A 25,393-nucleotide genomic window follows, 5' to 3' on the forward strand; every position below is an offset into this window, starting at 1 on the left:
GTTGGTAGGGTTCCCACTTAATCAAAGCTGCCTATATCTCTGAGTTTGGAGGTGGGGGATAAGATTGGCCATGGGGCAGAGAACAAAAATCTGTGCTAATTGTTTCAATCTGGGAAAGGAATTCAGTTATTTGGACCATATTCTCCCATTTAGTTGGGGACCAGAAGATGTTGGGCCTGGTTCTCTTTCTGCTGGTGTAAATGGGGACAGGAGAAGGTCAGAAGATGTCAGGCTACTATGTTGCTTTGGGTTCTGAGATTTCTAGCCAGTTCACCTTCCTCTTTTCAATTTTCAGAGTTGCCTCTTGGGTTATTTTCAGAGTTTTTAGCTGCACTTGGTAGGAAAAGATGATCTGTGCCATCTTGTTTCCCTTCTGCCTTTTTTCAAAGTTTGTGTTTGTTTGTTTGTTTATTTGTTTATTTATGTAAAGAGACCTTCAGCAAAGGAGGGACAGAGAGAGGGGGAGAGAGAAACCCAAGCAGGCTCTGGGCTGTCAGAGTAGAGCACAATGCAGTTGTCAAACCCACACACCGTGATCTTGACCTGAGCTAAAACCGAGTTGGACACACAACAGAGAGAGTCACCCAGGTGCTCTTCCCTTCTGCATTTTTAAATGTTCTTCCAGTTTTTTTTTAATGTTTATTTCTTTTGAGAGAGAGAACGCATGCATGAGTGGGAGAGGGGCAGAAAGAGAGGGAGGGAGAGAATCCCAAGCAGGCTCCACACTCAGCATGGAGCCAATGTGGGGCTCTATCTCACAATCCTGGAATCATGACCCTAACTGAAATCAAGAGTCTGACGCTTACTGGACTGAGCGACCCAGGCACCCCTTAAGTGTTCATGAATACATATTTTGGTAAGCAAAATGTCATCATCTATGTTTTAATTATAAATTTTGGTGTTTTTATGTAGTTAGTAACTTTGAATTAAATATTATGAATGAACTTTTTAAAAAAATGAATGAGAAGAAAACTCATCAAATTTTTTAGTGATTTTCTTTTAGTTGATGGGATTATGGTGATTCATATTTTCTGCTTTATTTTCTGTATAAGTTTTTTTTAAATCAATGAACAGTATTACTTATCTTATTAGAAAAAATGTTATTTTTCAAAGAACAAAAAAGAATCATGAGAAGGCTATATGTATTATGTATGGCTAGACTATAAAACAACTGAAGAATAGTGGAAATGATAGCATCAATGCTTTTTATTTTCAGGAACTGGGTTAATGATTTTCTGTGCATCAATACTTACTGGATAACATCTTCAAGACTCTCATTAGCTGGCTAAAACGAGGAAAAAAGGAAAAGATCTTAAAAGTCACAGCAAAGGCAGCCTTAGGGATTAATGGGGAAAGGACGGTCATTTAAACAAATGGTGCTGGGTGAATTGGATACCCATCCATAGGGGGTAAATCTATATCAATCTATATCTATATCTATAACTATATCATCTATATCTATATCTATATCTATATCTATATCTATCTATATCTATCTATTAATTCATATCTCTCAACCACACACAAAAGTCAACTGTAGATGAAGTACAGAGCTGCATTTAGAGGTAAAACAATGTCTTCTAGAGGAGGCACTGAAGAATATCTTCAAGATCTTAAAGTAAGGAAGTATTTCTTAAATATGACCTCAGAATCAATAACCATATGAGAAAAATTAGTAACTTGGATACTTTTAAGAATGTCTGTTAATCAAACCACACCATTTATAGAGTGAAAATTAACCCACAGATTGGGAGAAAACATTCGTAAATCAATAAAAAAAAATAAAGACAGAATCCAAACAGGAAAAAAAGCAAGAATTCAGAAAAAAAACATATTAAGGTGACCAACAAATATATAATAGTGTTCAATATATAAAAGATATTAAGATGGCCAACAAATATATGATAAAGTGTTCATTGGAAAAATGAAAATTAAAATCACAGTTTACTATAACTACATGCCCATCAGAATGATTAAAATGAAAACAGTCAACAGCAAATATTGGTGAGAATATAGAGCAACTAAACTCTCATAAATTGCTGGAGGGAGTGTACATTAGTAGGACTACATTGGAAAATATTTGGCAACTCATACTAAAGTTGAATATAGGTATATCCTATCCCAATAGCTTTAGTCTTATTCATGAAGAGAAAAGTTTACATATTATTACTGAAAAATACATACAAAAATATTCATAACAGCACTGCACAGAATGGCCCCAATCTGGAAACTACCCCAAAATCTATCAATTGCAGAACTGATAAATACATTACACTATAATCACACAAGGGAATTCGGTAACACAATATGAATGAGCAAAGTACAACTTCAGCGACAATATAGATGTATTGCGTAAACATGGCAATAAGTGTAAGAAGCAAGACACAAAAAAGTACGCACTATTATTTCATTATATAATGTTTAGAAACAGATAAAACTTATCTATAGTGTTAGAAGTCCAGATAGTAGTTATCCTTTGAGGGAGGAAGTGCTTAGAAGATGAGACAAAAGTGGTTGGTTCAAGGATGTTAGCAATGTTCCATTTCTTTTCTTTTTTAAACATTTTTTAAATGTTTATTTATTTTTGAGAAACAGAAAGCGACAGAGAGGGGGCGGGGCAGAAAGAGATGGAGACACAGAACCCAAAGCAAGGTCCAGGCTCTGAGCTGGGGCTTAAACTCACAAGTGGCGAGATGATGACCTGAGCTGAAGTTGGACTCTTAACCAACTGAGTCACCCAGGTACCTTGTCAATGTTCCATTTCTTGATCTAATTACGTAAGTATGCTCTCACTTGTGAAAATGAATTGAGCTTGCATTTATGTTTTATATCCTTTTATGTTCATAAATTATTGTTTAATAAAAATATGACTGTATTTTCACATATAATAGGATTTTATTAAAAATAAAATCAAATAAAAACTATATTTTAGGCTTTTTAATCAAATTTAGATTATTTTTTAAATATTTACTTATTTATTTTGAGAGAGAGAGAGAGAAAGTGAACACAAGTGAAGGAGGGGCAGAGCGAAGAGGGAGAGACAGAATCCCAAGCAGGCTCTGCACTATCAGTGCAGAGCCCAATGTGTGGCTCAAACAATGTGGGGCTCGAACTCAGGAACCATGAAATCATGACCTGAGCTGAAATCAAGAGTCAGATACTTAACCAACTGAGCCACCCAGGCACCCCTCAAATTTAGAATCTAAGCAATTTCTCTTTCCCCAGGCCATAGAAAGGGAGAGGACAATAATTAGAGACAGGAATTGGTGATAGATGTTCCTCACTCTTTAATCCACTACCCTGGAATGAGGCAAGTGATGGCTTAGGAAACATATCTCATGCTTCCCCTTGACTTTGGCCACAAAACAAAGACTATTGTGCTTGATGTCAGTATACCAATTCTAGCATTTTTTTCATTGCTGTTTGCATAATATATTTTTTTCCATTCTTATTTTCAACCTATTTGTGTCTTTGAACCTAAAGCATGTCTCTTGTAGATAGCAAATAGTTGGATCTTTTCTTGTTTTTTAGTCCATCTACCAATATGTCTTGTGATTTGAGTGCTTAATCCATCTACACTTAATGTAATTTCCCATAAGGCAGCATTTACATCTACATTTTAATGTTGGTTTTCTATGTCTTATACTCTTTTTGTTCCTCTATTCCTCCATTACCACCTTTTTTGTGTTAAATAGATATTTTCTAGTGTACTATTTTAATTCTCTTCTTATTTCTTTTTATGCTACTTTTTGAATTATTTTTTAGTTGTTGCCCTAGGAATTACAGTGAACATTTAATACATATCAATCTAGTTCAGATTAATGCCATATTAATTTCAATTGTTTAAAAAACTTTGCTCCCATATAGCTGTATTTCCTCACCTTCCTTTGTGCTATTATTGTCTTACAACTTACATTTTTCATCCATTATAAGTCCATCAACACAGTTTTATATTATTGCTTTATGTGGTTGCCTTTAAATCAGATAAGAGTCAAAACTAAAAGTACATACTTTTACATTTACCTATATAGTTACCTTAATCAGTGCTCTTTCTGCTTTTTTTTTAACCACCACCACCACCAAAAACCCTTAACCTGTCACTAAAAATGCATATTCAGTAAAGATTGACTCAGAGGTCAAGTTCAGAATTGCCAGAGATGGGAGAATGGGAATCCTAAAGCCTGGCCTCTTTCTGGTTCAGTCTAGCTCAGTAGTGAGGACAGTGTGGTATTTGACAGTTCTCACATTTCCTATGGCTCCCATTGTATCACTTAAACCTAATTGCATTTGAACTGGAATCTGGGCCCGTGGTCTGTAATGTGAGAATGTTAAATATGTGTCACAAGGAAAGTATTTGATATGATGCTGTACATCATAATATGCTACTAAATATTAGAACCAAAGGAACTAAAGAAACCAAAATCTGTAATTATTAACATTTGTGGGAATTGTTCTATTTTAATCCAATTTTCTTTCTTTATAATCCTTAATGAAAAAGGTAATATACACAGAGGGCTTCAATCTGCAACCCTCCTTTTTTATGAAAGAGCCTTTTTTTCTTTATGAGTTTTTATGAACTTTTTTTCCTTTATTTTTTCATGTGAATTCTAGTTACTGTCTAGATTTTTTCGTTTCAGCCTGAAGCACTTCCTTTAGTATTTCTTGTGGCAGTATGGTGAGTTGTCTTAGTTTTCATTTATCTGGGAATGTCTTATTTTTGAAGTATAGTTTTGTTGAATATAGAATTCTTGGTTAACATTCCATTTCTTTTGTACTTTTGAATGTGTCATCTCCTACTGCCTTCTGACCTCAGTGGTTTTTGATAAGAAGTCAGCTGTTAATGAAAACATCTTGTACATGAGTTATTTCTCTCGTCACTTTCAAGAATGTCTTTCAAAAGTTTGATTATGATATGTAAGTATGGATGTCTAACATTGCCAATGATACTTGTGCAAACTTTACTGATTTTACTATGGAAACAAAATGTTACCAACAAAGTCCCAGCTCTTTTCATTAAGTTTCCTAAAGGGTAACTTTACATTCCCTTAGGTCTAAGTACACATATACATCTGTATCTTCCTTCATGATAGTAAAATAGTGTCTGTCTGATCTGACCACACCTGTTGCCTCAGACAAAGGCCAATCCCTTTCACTTATTACCTACCATAGGGGTTACTCTTCTCATGGGATTAGAACTATTTTTATTTTTTTTCTTTATTAGTTTCAATAAGATGTTCTCCAAACTTTTCTTTACCATTCTTCTAAGAATCAATTGTCCTCATATGAATAAAACCGTTGGTGTCATAACAGCATTATGGATGACTTGACTTTCTTTCCTCTCACTGACCACCTATCTTCAAGTTCTTCCTTAAGCGAAAGAAAATGGTAACTTCAAGAACTAAAGGAGCTGTTGAAGTGATTTGAGAGTGCTTACTAGGATGCACTACTTTGGGGAAGAGTTGAAAATGCATCACAGTGGTAAAGAGACATGAATTAGGAAAAAGAACAGGGCCTTCTCTTTCTCTTCTTACCAATGTCAAAGTTCAATGAGGTCATATTCTGGTGAACTATCTTTCAAAATAACTGTGTTAAGTGATACATCCAACTTTAAAATTTACTCTTCCATTTGGGAAGAGATTGATTGTAGCAATATAGTGACATGGGACTTTGGACAAAACTGAGTCTCACAAATGGAAAAATACACAGATTTTGAAGAATTTCACACTAAGCCCTGATCCTAGTCATTATTAGTTGACAGAGCATATAATTCCTTTTCACTTTTCTTATGGAAACTGGAGAATTTCAGATGGCTAGCATTCCCCATATACAAAGAAATTTCCTCTACAAGGGAAAACAAACAACAACCAGGCAAGTGAATGAAGACGTGTGTCAGAATATATCTAACAACTGACTCTTTTGTGTTTTGTTTTGTTTTAACTGCAATAGGGACTATTTCCAGGTATATTAATTGGCCAAGTTATTGATAAACTTAATAAAAATTGGATAGTAAGAAGTACTAAGCAGAGGTTATAATACTGACACAAAAGCATAAATCATAGTGATCTTGTGTTCTTTTATTAGATGCAGTATTCTTGTATACATAGATGTGATTACTGAGGGAAAAGCCTGATATGGCTGGGCACCAATAGTTGTTCTCAGACCTGGAAGACTAGTGTGTATGTTTTTATAGTCCTACTACAGCAGGACCTCAAATATTACTGCACCACTTCTTGTGATTAGTGAAATGCTGTTGCCAAAACTAAACACAGCCTGGTTCATAAACTTGGTACATAAACCAGAGAGATTTTAGGAACTATTATCACTGACTAGAATGGCTACCGATGTGCAACTTGTCATTTTAGAAACTACAGATATGGCATTTATAAAATTGTCCTGTTTGTCATGAGATTAAGCTAACATTTAAAAGTATAGCAAGAAGGAGCATGTCTTGTGCTCCTTGAATATATTTTAGTCCTTCATTAGATTAATATTAGGGGTTATCATATTGATAAAGATGTGGATAAACTGAGGAGGACATTGAAAAGAGAAATGAAGGTGATTAAAGGGACGAAAACAGATCTTATGTGCAAAGATTAAAGAAATAGGGAATAGTTTAGAGGTAAGAAACCCAAGGGAAGACTTGATCGTTACTGTAAAATTTATTAAAGATTTTTTGTGAGGAACACACATAATAGTTATTCTTTCTGTCCAAAGGAGGACACAATGAGAAAATAGATTTACCTATTTATTATTGTTATTTTACTTTCTGATTAACTGCTTTGCTAGATATTAATGGAGTTTATTTCTCATTACCTAAATCACTCCTTGGCAGTAATTTGGACCCTAAGGGTTATACGTTAATTTTTTCAGAGCCCCAGGGCACCATTTAGCACTCTTGAGCAATAGAGCTATGTACTAAATAGTACAGAATTACCTGATGATAGCTCATTGATCTTTTAGTTATAGATCAAAAAACAAATTTAAGAGATCATCTGACCAAAGCTCCTGAGGAGAATAATGCATCACATAAAACATAGGTTTTATTCACTTCTTGAAGCTCTCCAGGGATGGACACTCCACACGCTGTCTCATTAATGAGAGACACATACATATACTAACAGACACATAAATTCAATACATACATTTACTGAACATATGAAAGCATGTATTAGATGCTGATAGTGAGAGAATGGGTAGTGGAGGGAGCTGAGTGCAAGAAGAAGCCATTAGTTCTTTTTAAAAATGGACACATTAATAAATAGTGAATACATAGGAAATGGTTTATGAAGTCATAAGTCTAATTGTAGCTTTTTTCACATGACCCAAATTAATGTGAGTGCTTTAAGAAACTTGAGGTATATAATTAGTTAAAAATCAAAGTTACATGCTTTGCCTATATATCTCCTTAAAGTGGTCAAAGGGATAGATTAAGTTCAAATAGAAAAAATAACTAATGTTAACAGGATTAGCTGTAGAGCTTCAGGGAAACTGGTAGATCCTCCTTCTGAAGAGAGTTGAAATACCACTGTATTTCATTTTACAAATCATTAACACTTTTGTTTTTCCAATAAGATAAATGCGATATTAATCTATGGTGCAAGGGGGAAGTGAGTCCTGGTGAATTTTTAGTCATATTTTGAGTCATAAATCTATTTTTTTAATTTAAATATTATTTGGAATCTTCTGCACTATAACTTCAAAACCACTGTCCTGTGCCATCATTATTTCTTCTATTTATGAATGGATGTAGGTGGTATCTATAATTCCGACTTTCTCTTTTGGGAATTCCACCTCCAGGCTGATATGCCATCTCAGGGTGTCAGAGAGCGAGTTCCCGGCTTGCTGCACTCAATTTCTTTCTGACAGCCAAGAAATTTGATTTTTATAATGAGGTGTAAATCGTAGAAAAGGGTTGTCTATAAAAGACTTCAGCAGAGATAAGAGCAGAAGTGTAAGCGTTTATGTCAGTGGTGCTGAGGGTTAAAGGAGAACGTCAGAATTAAGGGCACCATCAGAGATTAAGGGGACTTCAGCTTACATGTGTATTCTCTATCTGAATTGAATATACGGTGAAGGTAAAAATTACCAATGGTATATTTCATGTTTGGGTCAAGTTTTCCTATGATGGTAGGCAAGTGGGCTGTCTAATGAACTGAGGCATGGCACAATGCATGATAATCTCTGACATCCTGCTCTAACTTCTCACAAGGCAAGGAGGAAGTAGTAGGGGAATGTTCTCCCTTCCTAATCACCCACACTTGAGCATAATTATAGTGTGATGTCACTAAAGACCCTAGACCTGTAAAATGAAAAAGGAGAATTGAGAATTGTAGCGTGAAGAGTAATCTTTATTGAGGTAAAAAAAGGTGCTTGTGTTCTGACAGATGGAGAATATAAAGATTTTATTTCAGGATTTAAATGTGATATTGGCACTTTTGGTGTTTAGTCAGCTTTTTACTTTATTATTATCCTTGCATACCTTTTTTTTTTGTGTTTAATATCTCAGAGAGTGGTTAGAAAGGAAATGAATAAATGAGATGTACACCCTGTCAGTGTTCTCGTCCTGCCTCCTTCCCTACCCCCAGTGAAATGTCATTAGATAATACTAGTTTAGCACCTACGTGGGGTCATTGTAGACCTGACAATGCTCACCGTTAATTTACAAGTTTCAAATTATAGCATTTATTCATAAAAATAAATGTGACATTATGATGGATATATAATGTCATTGCTTATGAATTAAGATTATTATATACAATATACCAATATCAGATACTGGCCCAAAATACATATTTAGGTATTTGTATACAAAGTATGAAGCAGTCACATGAGAATGACAAATTTCAGTTAAATATCTGGATATTTTACTTATATAACATGAAACATTCAGATATTTAAGAAACATTCAGGTATTTAAGAAATATTTAAGAAATTTAAGGTATTTAAAAAAAATCTAAATGATTAGATGTCTCTGTATTCCATGCAGGTATTTGGCAATATTTGTTGATGTATTTGCTCATGTAGCAATTACATGGAGATATGCAATCTTTTATCATTGGAGGTAAGTATGGGCAGCAAAACGGACATAAGTCTTAGGATATTATGTATATTTTCTCTTTCCACTATATACATCATGTGGTTCCAATTATTCTTTCACCATGGTTACGTTTTAAGGTTAATGTTCTTTCAGTCAAGATTAAGGCTAGATACTAGAAGTGGAACTGGATCATGAATATAAATGTATCTTCTACTCCTGAATATTGTACAATATTCAGTGTACAATATTACACTATATGTTAACTAACTAGAATTTAACATATAGTGTACAATATTACACTATATGTTAACTAACTAAAATTTAAATACAAATTTGGGGGAAAAAGGTATCTTCTATCTTCTATTAGGCTTATATCATTACTTGGAAAATTTTCAACCTCATTGGTTGTGATGCTCTATCTGTAGATTTATATGACTCTTAAATAACAGTTTGAGAAACTCTAATGTTGCTGACGAGGCTTAACAGCGATGATTCACCAGAGAAACTTATTTGTTTCTCTATATTTGCTTGTTGCACATCATTCCTCCTGTTGGATTAGTGAGCAGAAGGAATTGTAAAACCACAGGGGAACGGTTTAAATGGGATAATGCAGACATTAGAGAATGATTAACAGTAATTTCACCAAGGTGGAAGGTAAGCTGCTCATTTTTATGGAATGGAACAAATGTGTTTGGAATGATTAACAAAATAAGACATGAAAAAATAGAAAAATGTAACCACTCAATTCTATTTGGGTAACAAACCATATGAGATATAAATGCAAATTCTCCCCCAAATTCACATACTTAACATTATTTAATGTTAAACTTCAGCTAGACTGTGGCAGACAACCAGCACAGAACATAAAAACCAGTGCTTAAATGCCAGCCATCCTACTCAGTTAAAAGGCAGTTTATGTAATGTGTACTTTTCTTAAAAGTTTTTTTTTTAATCCTACATAAGCCAGCATAACTCACTGCTTAACAACAGCATTTCAATAAAGCTTAATTGACTAATTGGTCAGACAATAACTTCCATAACAAATAGGTCAGACAAGTCACTTAAATTCTGAGCGCTTATAACATAAAGAACATTCATTTATTCATTCATTCATTCCACATATGTTTAGCCTCTTCTATGCAGAGCACTATCTTTGATCTTGTGAAGAATGGCAAAGGAATCTATATAAAGCATTTTCCTATGGAAGCTAGGTGAGGACATATCTATTGAAAATAAGTTTGTTACTATCCATAGGCACTCTTTTCTCCATCATTCAGGCTAAGCTGGGACGAGCTTTAACTTCTAGAGAGCTGCTACTTCAATGTTCTGAAACAATTTCCAATATCATCCAACTATTTTTTTCCTTTTTGCTTCCTTGCCTCTGTTTAGGGGTAGATGAACCCTAAGAACTTTTTTGAAAACAACATCTCTCTAGACCTCCCTAGCGCAGCAGTCTACATAGTTAGCCTTGTTCTGATATGTGGTTCTGAAGAACACAATGAGGGTGCTCTGGAGCTTTGGTATTTTGAGAGAGGTTAAGGTTCAGGATTGTTCTTGAACCTTAAGCTTTTTCTAAGAAAGAAAAAAAAATGTGGCCAATGGTCCAGTAATATGAACATCACTTAAGAGTTTCTTACAAAAGCAGGATATCAGGTTCATAACAGATGTAATGAATCAGAATGTGTATTCATAGGCACTTTCAGGTTTGAGAGGCACCATAATAAACTACCAAAAGATAAATGAATTGGAGGAGCCCTCATTTATAGTTTTAATTTGACTTCAGATTAATTAAGGCACAGTTGGTCAGAGTATGCTTTAATGAAGTCTTGTATTCAATACCATGCAGGCAATTTAGGATAACGATTATATCTCTCAGCAATGTTTCCCAAATGCCCAAAACAGTATTGACATGCACTAAATAGATATATGTTGAATGAGTTTGTATATTCTGCCCAGCATCAAGTATAGAGTTCTCTCTATGCATAGTATATGATTGTTGACTACTGATTTGCAGATAGAACCTCCATTTCCCAATGTCTAAAAAACCATTACCTTCAATATGATGATGAATTCCATCCAGTCAATCTGTAATATTTCTTGAGCTTTACAACTATGCTCTTTGTCAAAAAGTTGTAATTAAAGAATTAAAAGGTTTTCCCTGCCCTCGGGTATTTATAGTCTAGTTCATTGACAGTTATAAAAATATACACTATGCATATATTTGGATGGATATATAAAGCACAATACAAACGTAGGAAGATAATGTAATTTTGGTGGAGTACACCAAGAATGGCTTCACAGAAAGTGATGGGTGAATTTGGACTTAATGGATGCATAGTACTTAAAGTCAGAAAAGTTTGAGAACATTCTAGGTGAAAGAATCGAGGTGTAAGAGAGCTTATAACATATTTCTGATGTTTATGCAAAAAGTAGAAGGAAGGGGACATGATACTGCACAGAAAGTCAGGGGTCTGACCAATGAAACTCATGCATGACTAACTAGTGAGTCTGTATATCACAGAGCAGACAGTGTGGGAGTCATTGAAGAATTTTTAACAGAATGTGATGTGGTCAGAAGTATACTTTCGAAAGTATGGAGACTGAAGAGGAAGAATTGCAACCAGAGTCAGAGAGACTAGTTAGGAGACTATAGCAACAGTCTACATTAGAAATGATAAGAACTCAGACTATGACAGTAACAATAGGAATAGAGACAAGGGAAAGAGAACTGTGCGCAGGAGGTAGAAAAGTGAGGAGGACTGTAGAGTTCCCAAATTCTTTCAGCTTGGGCAAAGTGAGAGTAAATTGCTCTTGGCAGACTTATTTCCACCGCCATAATGAAGAGTTACTTGTCATTTTAATCGAGTAAAAGGAAAAGGTGGCCTTCTGAGGATCAAAGTTATATTTGGTTTAGGAACCTAGGAGAAGATTCTACCAAAATTTCAGAATCAACACAAAATGGAGAGACCCAAGGCAGAAAAAGTATCCTAAAATGCACCAAGACTAGCCTATAATATAAGCTAATAGACTGTGAGTTATAACTGATTTATTTCCTTTACAAGGTGAATAAATATGAACAAGACTTTCCCCTACATGATAGGATTTAAAGAACAATTTCAGAAAGCTCCTCTGCCCTGACCTTACTGGTGTCCAAAATTCTCATCATTGTAGAAGAACCATCCATGCATTTAAGGTAGGAAGTTGCTCATTTCAGGGGAAGACACTGAAGATATTCTTGAGCTGTTGAGGCACAATAGAGAGCCAGGAAAGATAAGGTCAGACCTCATGTAGAATTACAGAAATGTTTATGAGTATCAGAAGCCTATTTTCTGAATTTCCAATTAGAGCACGGTTTAGTTAGAGGATAGCTAGTCAGACCAGGGCTTTATGAGGTGTAACTCAGAGCTCCTCAAATGTTCATGTCCTTACAAAACTCTGAGGATACTATTAAAATTCAGGTTGTGATTCAGCAGGTTTGAGATGGGATAGGTGTGAGATGGGACCCATCTCAGCAAGAGTTGTATTTTAACAAGTTCCAGGTAATGTTATGCTTCAAACACTAGTTGAAAACCAAACTCCCAGAAGTGAGGAATAAGGAGACCAGAAGTTCACAAATGAATTACCACTATGCCCACCCCCAGGGCCCTAAAAGAATGAGACACAGGGTAGGTAATTTGAGGTGTGTGGGTGGGGGTGGGGGAGTGGGTAGAAAGATTTATTTGCCTTCATATTACCTTCACATAAAGGATGCCTCTGAATGCCATTCATCTAATTTATTTCTACAAACATTGCCAACAGGTTATGTAGGGCCTAACTAGTCATCATATACTCTTAGAAATCCTCACTTTTCTGAAAGTAGAGTCTAAAGGCACAAATAACCCTGCCATGCATGACCAGTTTGTAAACAAAACGCTTCAAGATTATTTCAAAAGGATCTGCAGCCAGATTTACAAATCCACAAACTGTAGAAAATAAAAATGAGGAGAAACTATTTACAAAAGTAAGATAGAAAACTGGAGATGATTCCCCGGAATGCCCATCTCAAAAACCACCTCATTCTGCACCACTCATTTCCATGTTTTCAGTTGAACTTGCTCTTATTTTTTGAACAATCTAAACAATGTTTCACATTTTCCATCTCATGTAGACACATCCTGATTATAAATAGAGAAAAAAGTGCATCTGGTTGAATATAATCCAAAGCATAGAGCTGAAGTACAGATATTAGATATAGGTGACAGAAGACTTTAAGGCACAATTAAAAGATTGGGTCTGGCTGTATTTATCATTGTCCTTTCTTGCGTAAAAATAGTCTTTCATTTTTAATGAACAATTAAAATTTTACTAAACAATGGCACTTTGGATAGCAACAATGCTAACAAATGGAAATTTCATCTGGCCTGAATTCAGCCTATAAAAACCTCTGATTTGTTGCTTAAGAGTAACAGTTACTTTATCTGGGTCAGTTTATTTAGTGATTTTATATTTTAGCTATATTAAAAATATGTGGCCACATAATATTGCCTGGCTTTGAAAATTAAGCCTGTGGCTCTATACCTTCTGTGTAGCAATTTTCTGAACTTGTACCACAAAACAGGCAGGCATAGTATAAGAAGATGATTAAAACGGTTTTATCAGGGGTAACAAAGAAATCTCCATCATTCATACAGCCTAGGGAATTCTCTTAAAAAAATTTTACATATAGTTTATTGTCAAATTGGTTTCCATACAACACACAGCGCTCATCCCAAAAGGTGCACTCCTCAATGCCCATCACCCACTTTCCCCTCTCCCCCACCCGCCACCAACCCTCAGTGTGTTCTCAGTATTTAAAAGTTTCTTATGGTTTGCCTCCCTCCTTCTCTAACTTTTTTTTCCTTCCCTTCCCCCATGGGCTTCTGCCAAGTTGCTCAGGATTCACATAAGAGTGAAAACATATGGTATCTGTCTTTCTCTGTATGGCTTATTTCACTTAGCATAATACTCTCCAGTTCCATCCACGTTGCTACAAAAGGCCATATTTCATTCTTTCTCATTGTCACGTAGTATTCTGTTGTGTATATAAACCACAATTTCTTTATCCATTCATCAGTTGATGGACATTTAGGCTCTTTCCATAATTTGGCTATTGTTGAGAGTGCTGCTCTAAACATTGGGGTACAAATGCCCCTATACATCAGTACTCCTGTATCCCTGGGGTAAATTCCTAGAGTTCTATTGCTGGGTCATAGGGTTGATCTATTTTTAATTTTTTGAGGAACCTCCACACTGTTTTCCAGAGCGACTGTACCCATTTGCATTCCCACCAACAGTGCAAGAGGGTGCCTGTTTCTCCACATCCTCTCCAGCATCTGTAGTCCCCTGAGTTGTTCATTTTAGCCACTCTGACAGGTGTGAGGTGGTATCTTAGTGTGGTTTTGATTTGTATTTCCCTGATGAGGCGTGATGTTGAGCGTCTTTTCGTGTGCTTGTTGGCCATCTGGATGTCTTCTTTAGAAAAGTGTCTATTCATGTTTTCTGCCCATTTCTTCACTGGATTATTTGTTTTTTCGGGTGTGGTGTTTGGTGAGTTCTTTATATATTTTGGATACTAGCCCTTTATCCAATATGTCATTTGCAAATATCTTTTCCCATTCCATCAGTTGCCTTTTAGTTTTGTTGATTGTTTCCTTTGCGGTGCAGAAGCTTTTTATCTTGATGAGGTTCCAATAGTTCATTTTTGCTTTTAATTCCCTTGGTTTTGGAGATGTGTTGAGCAAGAAATTGCTGCAGCTGAGGTCAGAGAGGTTTTTTCCTGCTTTCTCCTCTGGGGTTTTGATGGTTTCCTGTCTCACATTTAGGTCCTTCATCCTTTTTGAGTTTATTTTTGTGAATCGTGTAAGAAAGTGGTCTAGTTTCATTCTTCTACATGTTGCTGTCCAGTTCTCCCAGCACCATTTGTTAAAGAGACTGTCTTTTTTCCATTGGATAGTCTTTCCTGCTGTGTCAAAGTTTACTTGACCATACTATTGTGGGTCCAATTCTGGAGTCTCTATTCTATTCCATTGGTCTATGTGTCTGTTTTTGTGCCAATACCATAATGTCTTGGTGATTACAGCTTTGTAGACAGGGTAGGGAATTCTAAAGCATTAACAATTTATCTGGCTTATATGTTACAAAAACTAAAAAGCATGTATTTTGAAACCAATCACCAAATCCAACTATAATGCAAAAAACTGCATTGCAAGTTTGATTGGTACAATTCATGCTGAATGAAAAAAATAGGGCAAGCTCTTGGAAAGGCTGGCATCCAATAAGTTTGACAATAAAAATCTCATCCAAAGCAGTTAAAAAAAGGTATTTTGAAAAACATACTGCTTTACAAGAAAGGTACTATCTTTGCTGTGCAAATATTTTTTTTTTTTAATTTGTCAGGATGAACAACATAAGGCATTGACTTTTGCAAGAAAAAAGTTAACAGCTGCTTTAATCATGTATACATAACTTTGATTACAGTGTTCTTGGGATTCTTTCACCATCCCTATCATTGGTCCAGAAGAACTGATCTTTTTTTTTTAATGTTTATTTATTTTTGAGAGAGAGGAGAGAGAGAGGGAGAGACAGAGACAAAGCACAAGCCAGGAAGGGGCAGAGAAAGAGGGAGACACAAAAATCTGAAACAAGGTCCAGGCTCAGAGCTGTCAGCACAGAGCCCATCGTGAGGCTCAAACCCACAAACTGTGAGATCATGACCTGAGCCCAAGTCGGATGCTTAACTGACTGAGCCACCCAGGAGTCTCTGAAGAACTGCTCTTAAGAGCTGAGTTCAGACAGGGCTCAAAGGGCTGGTCCTAGTCAAAAAAGAAGGTTTGTTCAGGAACCTGTAACTCCTCTCCACCTTTTCCCTTCTCTTCTGTCTTGCTGGACTTTGGCGTATGTCTGGTGTAGGCAATCTGTTTTTCTTTATTTCTTACACAAAGTCAAAGGTTTGTTACAGGAAAGGAAAAGTTATTTCTGACAATATCTGCATAATAAGCTAGTTAACAGAAGAATCTCCTAAAACCAAATTAATACTTGACAAATCTATCACATTTTCTTCAGGGATCATTATGCATATTGCATAACAATTGAGTGTAATTCATGTTTTATGTATTATTAGTAAATTAATATTCCTAGAAAATCTTTTTTTAAGGAAGTGTCTCCCCAAAGCCCAGTTAAAACAAGTTTTCAATACAAACACAAAAAGTCAATATACGAGATGAGAATAATTTCTCATTCATAAAATAGAAAAAAAATGTGATAACAGAAAAAAAGATTTAGGTAAGATGAGTTCTCTCTACCCTTCCTCCCCTTTCTTTCTCCATTGTTTTGGAAATCCTTAAAGTATCAAAAATATGCAAAAAGAAAAAAAGGACAGCCAAATGAATATGAAAATAGTCAAAAGAAGTTGAATTTGAGATGAAATGGTCATTGAGGAAATGGATCAAGAGTAGAAATAGTTTTAGGTGATTAGACTTTAGATATCATCCTGGATTCTAATGGTCAGGGCTTCTTTTGCCTGAGTATCACTTGATAACTTATTTGATAGGCAGATGCCATCCCTGACACAGACCTCTGAATCAGAGTCTTTGGAAGTTAGGTCCTTTTTTTTTTTTTTTTTTTTTTTTTAATGGCCACATTTTTTTTTCTTTTTTGCCTCTTCAACTTTCTTTATTTTGAGAGAGAGAGTGTGTGATTAGGGGAGGAGCAGAGAGAGATAGAGAGAATCCCAAGCAGGCTCCGTGTTGTCAGTGTGGAGCCCAATGTGGGGCTCGACCCCACAATGATGAGATCATGATCTGAGCTGAAATCAAGAGTTGAATGCTTAACCAACTGAGCCACCCAAGCGCCCCTAGAAATTGGGCCTATAATCAGTGTTGTAAACAAGCCCCTCTGAAACTCTTGTGTATGTCATAGTTTGAAAAACTCTACATGATTGGAATCAACTGGCCTTGTGTGCTCGATGGTGAGTGACAGTGTCGAAGGCTAATGGTTGTCTTTTCCTTGCATTGTAAATGTGCAAAAATGTCATGTTGCTTCTACAAAGTAAGGTTTACCTATTCTCAATTTATCTGCCCCTGAAAACTCTTCATGAACTAGGAAGGTGCAACTCTGTTCTCACCAAAAAGTTATCAGTTTCCTGAATTTGTCCCCAATTTTGTATGGTATTTCTTAAATCGACTATCAGGTATCAAGTCTCTAAAAAATCAACACAAAATACGTTGAAAAACAAAGCTAAGTTTATTAACTTACTAGAGTAAGGGGGGATACTGCCCAATTGAATCTTAATAGTGTCTCAAGAAGGCAAATGTCATTTATGGGACGTTTATAGGGTCTGGGGTCTGGATTAAGTAGGCCTTAGGGTGGGTAGTTCAAGGTGGGGAGGTGATTGGACCTGGGCAATGTACGTGACATAACAGTTTAGTAGTGGTGGACTTAAGAGGACATGGCCTTAAAATGAATCTTGATAAAGTAAGCTGAAGTTTGATAAGTGAATTTTTTGCCCAGGGGAGCAATCCATTGTCCTGATAAGTGAGCAAAATAATTACCCAGACAAGTTGGCTTGTAGGAATTTTCCTAAAGTAAACAGCTAAGTTATCTTTCAGTTTATAACCCTATCTTCTAGGGCAAGAATTTCCTGCTACAGGTAGTTGAGTCGTGTTAATGCAGATAACTTTAGTTCTCTCTAATAATTGCTATTTGTAGATAGAGATGGTCTTGTTTCTCAAGCCAGTGAGGATCAAAGAGGTCTCTTCTGAAACATCTTTACTCTAAATTCTTAGAGAATTTCATTCAACAAATGTTAATCGAATATTCAGGAAAAGATGGAAAGGGTGAGGTGCAGATACTGCTATTGTCCTCCCTCCACACACACACCAACTGCCCATCATAAACATTTAATAATCAGTCACAACATTCCATTCATCTTGAACTTGACCTCATGATCTTTTTCAAAGTAGCATTTAAGGCAATCATTTTCAATTCATCAGAGTAGTCACTCAGATTGCAACCTAATGGACTGTGTTAAGCATTTGGGGAATATGAAAGTGAATCAGGCAGGCATTGTGTTTTCAAGGAGTTTGGAATTAAGAAATCATAGCATACCCTAACAACATAGCCATGTGTTCAGTTAGAGGCAAAGTGCGCATGAATGTGAGTAGTATACGGTAAGTCCAGATAGAGAACTGATGGCCATTGTTAAGTGATCTTTAAGGTGAAAATAAGAATGTGTGACACTTACATGATAGCAAATGAGGAGTAACTGAATCAGGAAAAGCTGGGAATGATGGAATCACAACTGTGTTTCAAGAAGATTATTAAACTGGAAATAGACAAGAGATTTTATAAATGCAGAGAACAGGTATGAGGCTATTGAAAGAATTTTGAAATAACATAAATATAAGAATAGATCAGATCAGTTATAGGTACATGGAAAGGAAAGGATGGGTGAGAAGAACATGTTGGAGAGATTGAACTGACAAGTGTTGACTGCAGTGGTTAATTATAGAGAAGCAATCAAAGGAAAGAAATGACTTTTAAAAATACAAATTTCGTGTTTTGAGCACCAACAAAAATGTAGTTGTTAATTTTGAACAACAATGAAAGGCAACAGTTTCAATCAAAATTCAGTATTTATAAGGAGAAGGAGGTAAGAGAGAAGTTTGAGAGCGATTTGAACATTGCAGTGGATATTTTCTTATCTATTTGCTTAACTGCTCTTCCTTTGAGAAATTGCTTGTACTCTTCTCCATGTGACTTTTTAAAAGTTTATTTATTTAAGAGAAAGAGAGAGAGAGTACGTGCATGCACAAGTTGGAGAGGAGCAGAGAGATAGAGAGAGGGAGACTCCCAAATAGGCTCTGCACTATCAGCACAGAGCCCTCTGCAGGGCTGGAGCTCAGGAACTGTGACTCAGGACCTGAGCCAAAACCAAGAGCCAGATGCTCAACTGACTGATCACCCAGGTTCCTCTCTTCATGTGACTTTTCTGGAATACAGAAGTACAGACTCTGTCTCTCTTCACCACAGGGTTGTTGCATATCCCACACTGGACCAATTGTTGGCACTCTATTGGGAATTCTATCCCTAAGGTGGAACACTCAGGAATGAAAGATGGTAGGATCACCAAAGAAACTTTCTTTGTGTTGAATTGAATTCCCTAATGTATCCTAGTTCTTATCCTTCTGGAGAGCTGATGGTTTAGTTCTTCTTTTGAGGCTATGAGCTATTCAATGAGAGCCGAAGCCAACACAATTCCTTGTCCCTGTGTGAGGCAATACTGAGATCCAGCAAATATTACTTAGCTTCATGTTCCAGGATATACGTGTTCCTGGAAGATAAGATTGTAAACCAGTTAAAATCAGGACCAGTAGCTTACTCATCAAAACTCATTTCAAGGCCCTTGCTTCACTGTGCTCATTTAACCTAAAACTATTATATCATAAATTCTGCCCAGATAGTTCCCTGACTTGCTGACTTACTTTACAATCGTTATATCCAGACTCTAGAGCCCTATAAATGTTGGCTTTGTTTAGTGTGGTAGGTCTAATACACCTGAATCAGCAGGTCTTTCTTGTGGTCTTTTGGCGAGCCAAAAGTCAGTATTAGCAAACAACCAATAAATTCTTTTTTGTTCTTGATAAGTCAGATAAAATTAAATTATGTTACCTGCAAGTAAATATTGCTAATTATATCATGCATTATCATACCTGCTCATAGAATGTCATTTTGTGTACAGTTGTCCCATAAAGTTAGACTGTCAATTTCTGAAAGGCAAAAGAAAATTGTCCTATTGAGGGATACTGTTAAACCATCTAAAATATAAAGAAATAGGGGTGCCTGGGTGGCTCCATCAGGTAAGCGTCCAACTTTGGCTCCCATCATGATCTCACAGTTTGTGAGTTTGAGCCCCGCGTCAGGCTCTGTGCTGACAGCTCATAGCTTGGATCCTGCTTCACATTCTGTGTCTGCCTCTCTCTCTTCCCCTCCCCCATTCATGCTTTGTCTCTCTGTCTCTCAAAAATGAATAAACATTTAAAAAATATTTTAAAATGTACATAAAGAGAAAAGCTTACTACTTTGTGCCATGACCCGTCTCTCAGTTACTAGCATATTGCCTTAATGAAAGTAGATCCCCAATATCTATTGTTTGACAATGGCGGTATCTATTGTGCTAATTACCTACGGTCCATAACTTTTAGATAAGATACTACAGTAGACATTGTTGGAACGTCACCCATTTCTTCGTGGATTCTCTTTTCATTTCAGTGGAAGGCAGCCCCTGATTCCTACGACACAGCAGTAGCATGGTTATCTCAGGGCTGCCCTAGGGAAGTTGTTGCAGAGGCAGTCCTTAACTAATAACTGATGAGCATGAGGGGTAATTCGCCAAGGTCATTCTGAGTGTCTCAGGGGGATAAATTTTGGTCACCCAGTGTGGTGACTGGCTTAAATAACACACCCTTTATGGATTGTTTTCCCTCTACCACCTCTCCACTCTCCAGTTTTACGGGGTGAGTTATACACAAACATGACATTCTTCAAACATGCACAATAACTGCATGACTCAACAACTTTTTGTTTGCAAGTAATGGAAATTGATTTTGTCTAAAGTATGTGAATAAGAGGGATTTATTTATGGTTACTGGTGCTTACTCCCTGGATGGCCAGGAGATCAAGCACACCTAAGATTGCTTCAGGGCCTGCTTCTGGAGAGAACTCAACTAATACATGGAATTCTTAGGAAAGCATGTTATCTTTATCATTTCGTGGCAAAATAGTTCCTAGAATTGTATCAGAGATAATTTCTGGTCAAAAGTCAGTTAGATTGCACACTCCCTGACAAGAATGATGTCTGATTTGTCTTTATCTGTTGTCTAGCACAGTGGATATCACAGAGTGGATAATTAATAAACATCTGCTGAATGAATCTCCATGGTCTAAGTAGCCTGTCCACTGGACCTGATAATTCCAGGGGTATGGCAATTACAGCAGACTAGAACTGAACCATGCTGAAGGATGAAAGAGGCATTTATTTGTTTTAGCCAGTCCATACCTCAAAACCAGGACTGATTCTTAGGCAACACGTACTTAGATGGTTGGACCAATTGTCCATGGTTGTCCATCCTAACACCTGCTTTGCCTGTTGTGATTGGTATGGGCCCAGACTCTCCCACTTATTAAATAGTTTCTTATTATCCATGTTCATAACCATTTTTATCAACTACTTTATTTCAGATGTGCTTAAATCTTGCTCTTGAAATCTGGAGAGAAAGCTCTCATATTCTTGCATATTCGTTGTTTTATATCTCTTCTCACTATTTCCTTAGCACTTCAGAGAGAGAGAAAGAGGACGTCTTGGCCAAAGTCATTGCCTATTTCTAAAGCAATGCACCTGATCGTGCATCCATGCACGTATTTGTTTTCCTCCTTCGGAATTATATTTCTTTTCATTGATTGCATTGGCCTAGTGCCAGTCTCCTCTGTGCCATGTTAGACAGCATAAATATTAGTTTTGGTTGATACCATAGAATATTACTTATGATAACCTGGGCAGTTTTAAGTCAGTGCTTAAAACCAATCATCAGAAAATAATGTTGTAGTATCTAATTAGGTAAAGCACTGTAAAAGGGACAAAGGGGATATACAAGAATTTCAACAATGATATTTGCTTTCTAAATATCTGATTCTAATCCAGATTTGGTACACAGTATTTATATAGCCCCAGGCAATTAATTTAACCCTTGTGTCTCATTTACATATGTCAAATGAGGCTAATAGCTACTGTGCAGGTTTGTTGTAAAATTTTGAACACATAAATACTCCTTAACACATAGTAGGCACTCAAAAATGCAACTAACTGTATCAGTCTAATGTCTAATGTCTAATGTCATCAGTCTAATTGCAAAGTTGAGATGCAAAACACATGTAACAGTCTAAAATATCACATGATAGATATCAAAAAGCAGGTACATTTTTCACCTGTACAGAATCTGTAGTACTGTGAATTGGGGGGAAACAGCCATTCTGGGCTGGAGAAATCTAGGGAAGCCTTTAGGAGTAAGTGAAATTAGAATTGAGTATTGGAGAAGGGGTAGACTTTGAAAAAACATGCTCCCTGTCTTAAGAGGAGGCAGTATAAAGTGTGTGAAAGTCCCTGGGTGAGCTGCCTTAACCACACTGTATTAGGCTTCCGGGCTCAGAGGCTGTGGACAGGGGTAGAATGAGCCTATGAGTCCTCTCTTTGATCATGAAGAGATCAGATTAAGCAAGTCAAAATTTGGCTATAACCACATGTAATTACTGCAAAAAAACCAAGACTGTAATAGGCTAAATTTTGCGAGGAAGCAGACAGTGGAGGGGCAGAGGCTGAGAACTTTGCTGATGAGGTCCTGGCTTATTCAAAGATTAGATGAATACACTCAGTATCTACTTTTTGAGAACCAACATATCTCTTTTTCTTTTCATTCTCCCTAGGATAAACATATCCATAGTGGTCAAAATGAATGCTAAAAGTAACTTGCTTTCTTATTTTTAATTTTATTTTAAAATAAGTTATGAAATCTTATCTATTTCTTAAATGAAGATTCACTTTCTAACTCTTTTGCCCATGTCATGCAGGACTTTCAAGTTTTTCCTGCCTTGATTGTATCTATGGGCAAGAATAGTATTATAAATTATAATTTCAGAATAGCAAATAGAAAAAAATATTTCACAATTTACATTTTTCATTTGTCTTAAAATTGACCAGATTTTAAGAAAATATATTTGTATAGGGTCTACCTAAAAGAAACCTTTAGAAATGAGACTAATGTAAAAGAAAAAAATATGCTCTAGACTTATTCTTAAAATCATCATGTGCTATGTAGAGATGAAGGTGTTAACTTCGGTCCTCAGGTCCGTTTTTATGTCACCGATGCGTCCACTGAATTATAGGTGTGAGAGCCATTATCTCTCAGGAGCACCTTGAAAAAGAGATGTCTAATCTCAATAATGTGACTTTCAGCATTAAATAAATCCACCATGTTCAGTAGTTCTTCTTTCTTAAGGGAAAAAAATGTCTTATCCTTCCTCCCATTCACCTCTTCTAATCTTAAAAGAAAAGAATATCAAAGAAATTTGAATTTTTACTAACCAGAATTGATTTGTTTCTTTCTACTTGGTATTCTTTATCATACGGTGTGTATGGGCGTCTTGTCTACCCACGCGTGCGCGTCTGTGTGTGTGTGTGTTATGTAATGGATGAATAAACTCAGGAGATTCCATTTGCTCACTAAATGTTTACCATAGAAACTATTTTCCTTCATTTTGACTTTTCTCTGTATTTCTTATACTAAAGTATATGATTGCAAAAAAAAAAAGCAATTAGCCTAATAAGCCTAGTTTAATGAACACACCTCTGGGGTAAATCTTGGGCAATACTGAAGAAAGTATTTAACAAGGATTTTTGAATGGCTCAGGAGGCTCTCACTTCTGCTATGCAGATGAGATGCATTTGAGGAACATCCTGCAAGAGCTTTAGTTCTTTTAAAAAATTCTGCTCTACACACTAGTAGACTAGTTCTACATTAATAATAACGTGTGGCTTGGCATTCGCCGGAAAGTTTCTGACCAAAATCTATTCAATTTTGGCATCAATGTTGTGTCTTCTCCCTTATAATTGCATGAGATAACGGTTGATGGATTATATTGAATAAACACTGGAGCAATAGAAAGTAAAGAGAAAATTCCTTTTTCTGTAAATTTAACTTTAGATGACTTCTTTCTCTCTCTTTACCCAAAGCAGGATATCCATCCCTCCCAAGCCTCATGTTCCCTCGACCTCAAAGAAACTGGAATAAATATTGATAGAAAAAGAACAAAGGAACAAAGGTGAAATTACATGTTAGCGTTAGTGCCCCCAACCGGTGTCTTGGTTTACTGAGTGACCATAAGTTTGTATTTTTATTTTACTTATTTCTATTTTGACTATTATGGAGAGGCATGCAATCCACAAACATATAGATATAGCAGTAATTTTAGACACAAGTCTTAAATGAATGGCATGTACCTTACTTCATATTTTAATTTAGATATGAAATTATTTAGCTTGAGAAATCCAGAGACGAGGTTCCCTTGAGTCAGAATTTTAGAGCTAGAAGAGATTATCAAGATTACTTAGTCCAGTTCTCTGTATCAAAAAAAGGACTACAGAGATAACTGGCAGGTGGTTCTAATTAAGGGTAGAGACAAGACTAGAGTCCATATCTTCAGTAGACTATAAAATGATCTTTCTTTCCCTTTAATCACTGTCAAAATAATGTCCTCTTATAACACTTTGTTGTAAACACAGCATTACAAAATCTTAAATATTTAACACTGCACGCTTTGACCAACTGGCATGATCACCCTTGTCTGTGTGCCCCTCTGGTATTTACTGGCTGAATGTCAGCTCTGCTTGGAAACTATTAATGAAGATTTCTTCGTGTTTCCTGACACACTGTGCTTGTATTAATACAGCTAAGAATTGCGCTTCTCTTAGTTACAGTGCCGCATTATTATGCCAGGTTTCACGTGGGGTGAGGTCTGACCTCAAATGCCTCTCTGGCTTAGACAAGTCAGTCTAGCTCTCTCTGGATATTTTCTTTTTTCTTACCTAATGGACGTGAGCGGCACCTGGCACTATATTATTACTTCATCCTATTTAGGCCCACAGGCTATTTCAGCTTATAAAGGTCATGTCTATTTTAGCTACTTTCAGCTAATTCATAGCCATCAGAAAATGATTTAGAGAGCAGATTCACTGAAGACTATCTATACCATGGCCACACTTTCAGTTGATTCAGTCAAATTGGTAAAAATCAGTCCAGATAGCTGTTTTCCTTTTTAAAAATTAAACAACAGATTAATTTATTGTGTTACCTTTTAGTAATTGTGCTGGATTGCTAGTGAAAAGCATCAATATTGTATAAGGGTCTAACATAGGTGGAATGCCACCAGAATTTTGACTGCTTGATCAAAAATATCCACTGGTAAAACTCCTCCTTGGGAATGACCCCTAGCGGTTTTACAGTCACCTGCTGATAATTTGATTTAAATCACATTGCCTCAATCTGTTGGTGAGTACCATATGCCATTTGGGATAGGATGAAGAGATGTATTTTGGTGAGACATATTGTGTCTATTTCCTTCTCCAACCTAGCAAGTTTGTCAATGTAATAGAAAAAGATGATTTTTTATAGCTTCTTAGAACTTGGTGTTTGAAAGCTTTTCTTAATTGGGTTCAATAATTTTTAACAGAAGCCACATGGTCGACAGAAAACTGTCGTGACTAACTTGAGCATGATAGAAAGTAAGGTT

This window comes from Panthera leo, chromosome C2, assembly GCF_018350215.1.
Source record: "Panthera leo isolate Ple1 chromosome C2, P.leo_Ple1_pat1.1, whole genome shotgun sequence".
Lineage (NCBI taxonomy): Eukaryota > Metazoa > Chordata > Mammalia > Carnivora > Felidae > Panthera > Panthera leo.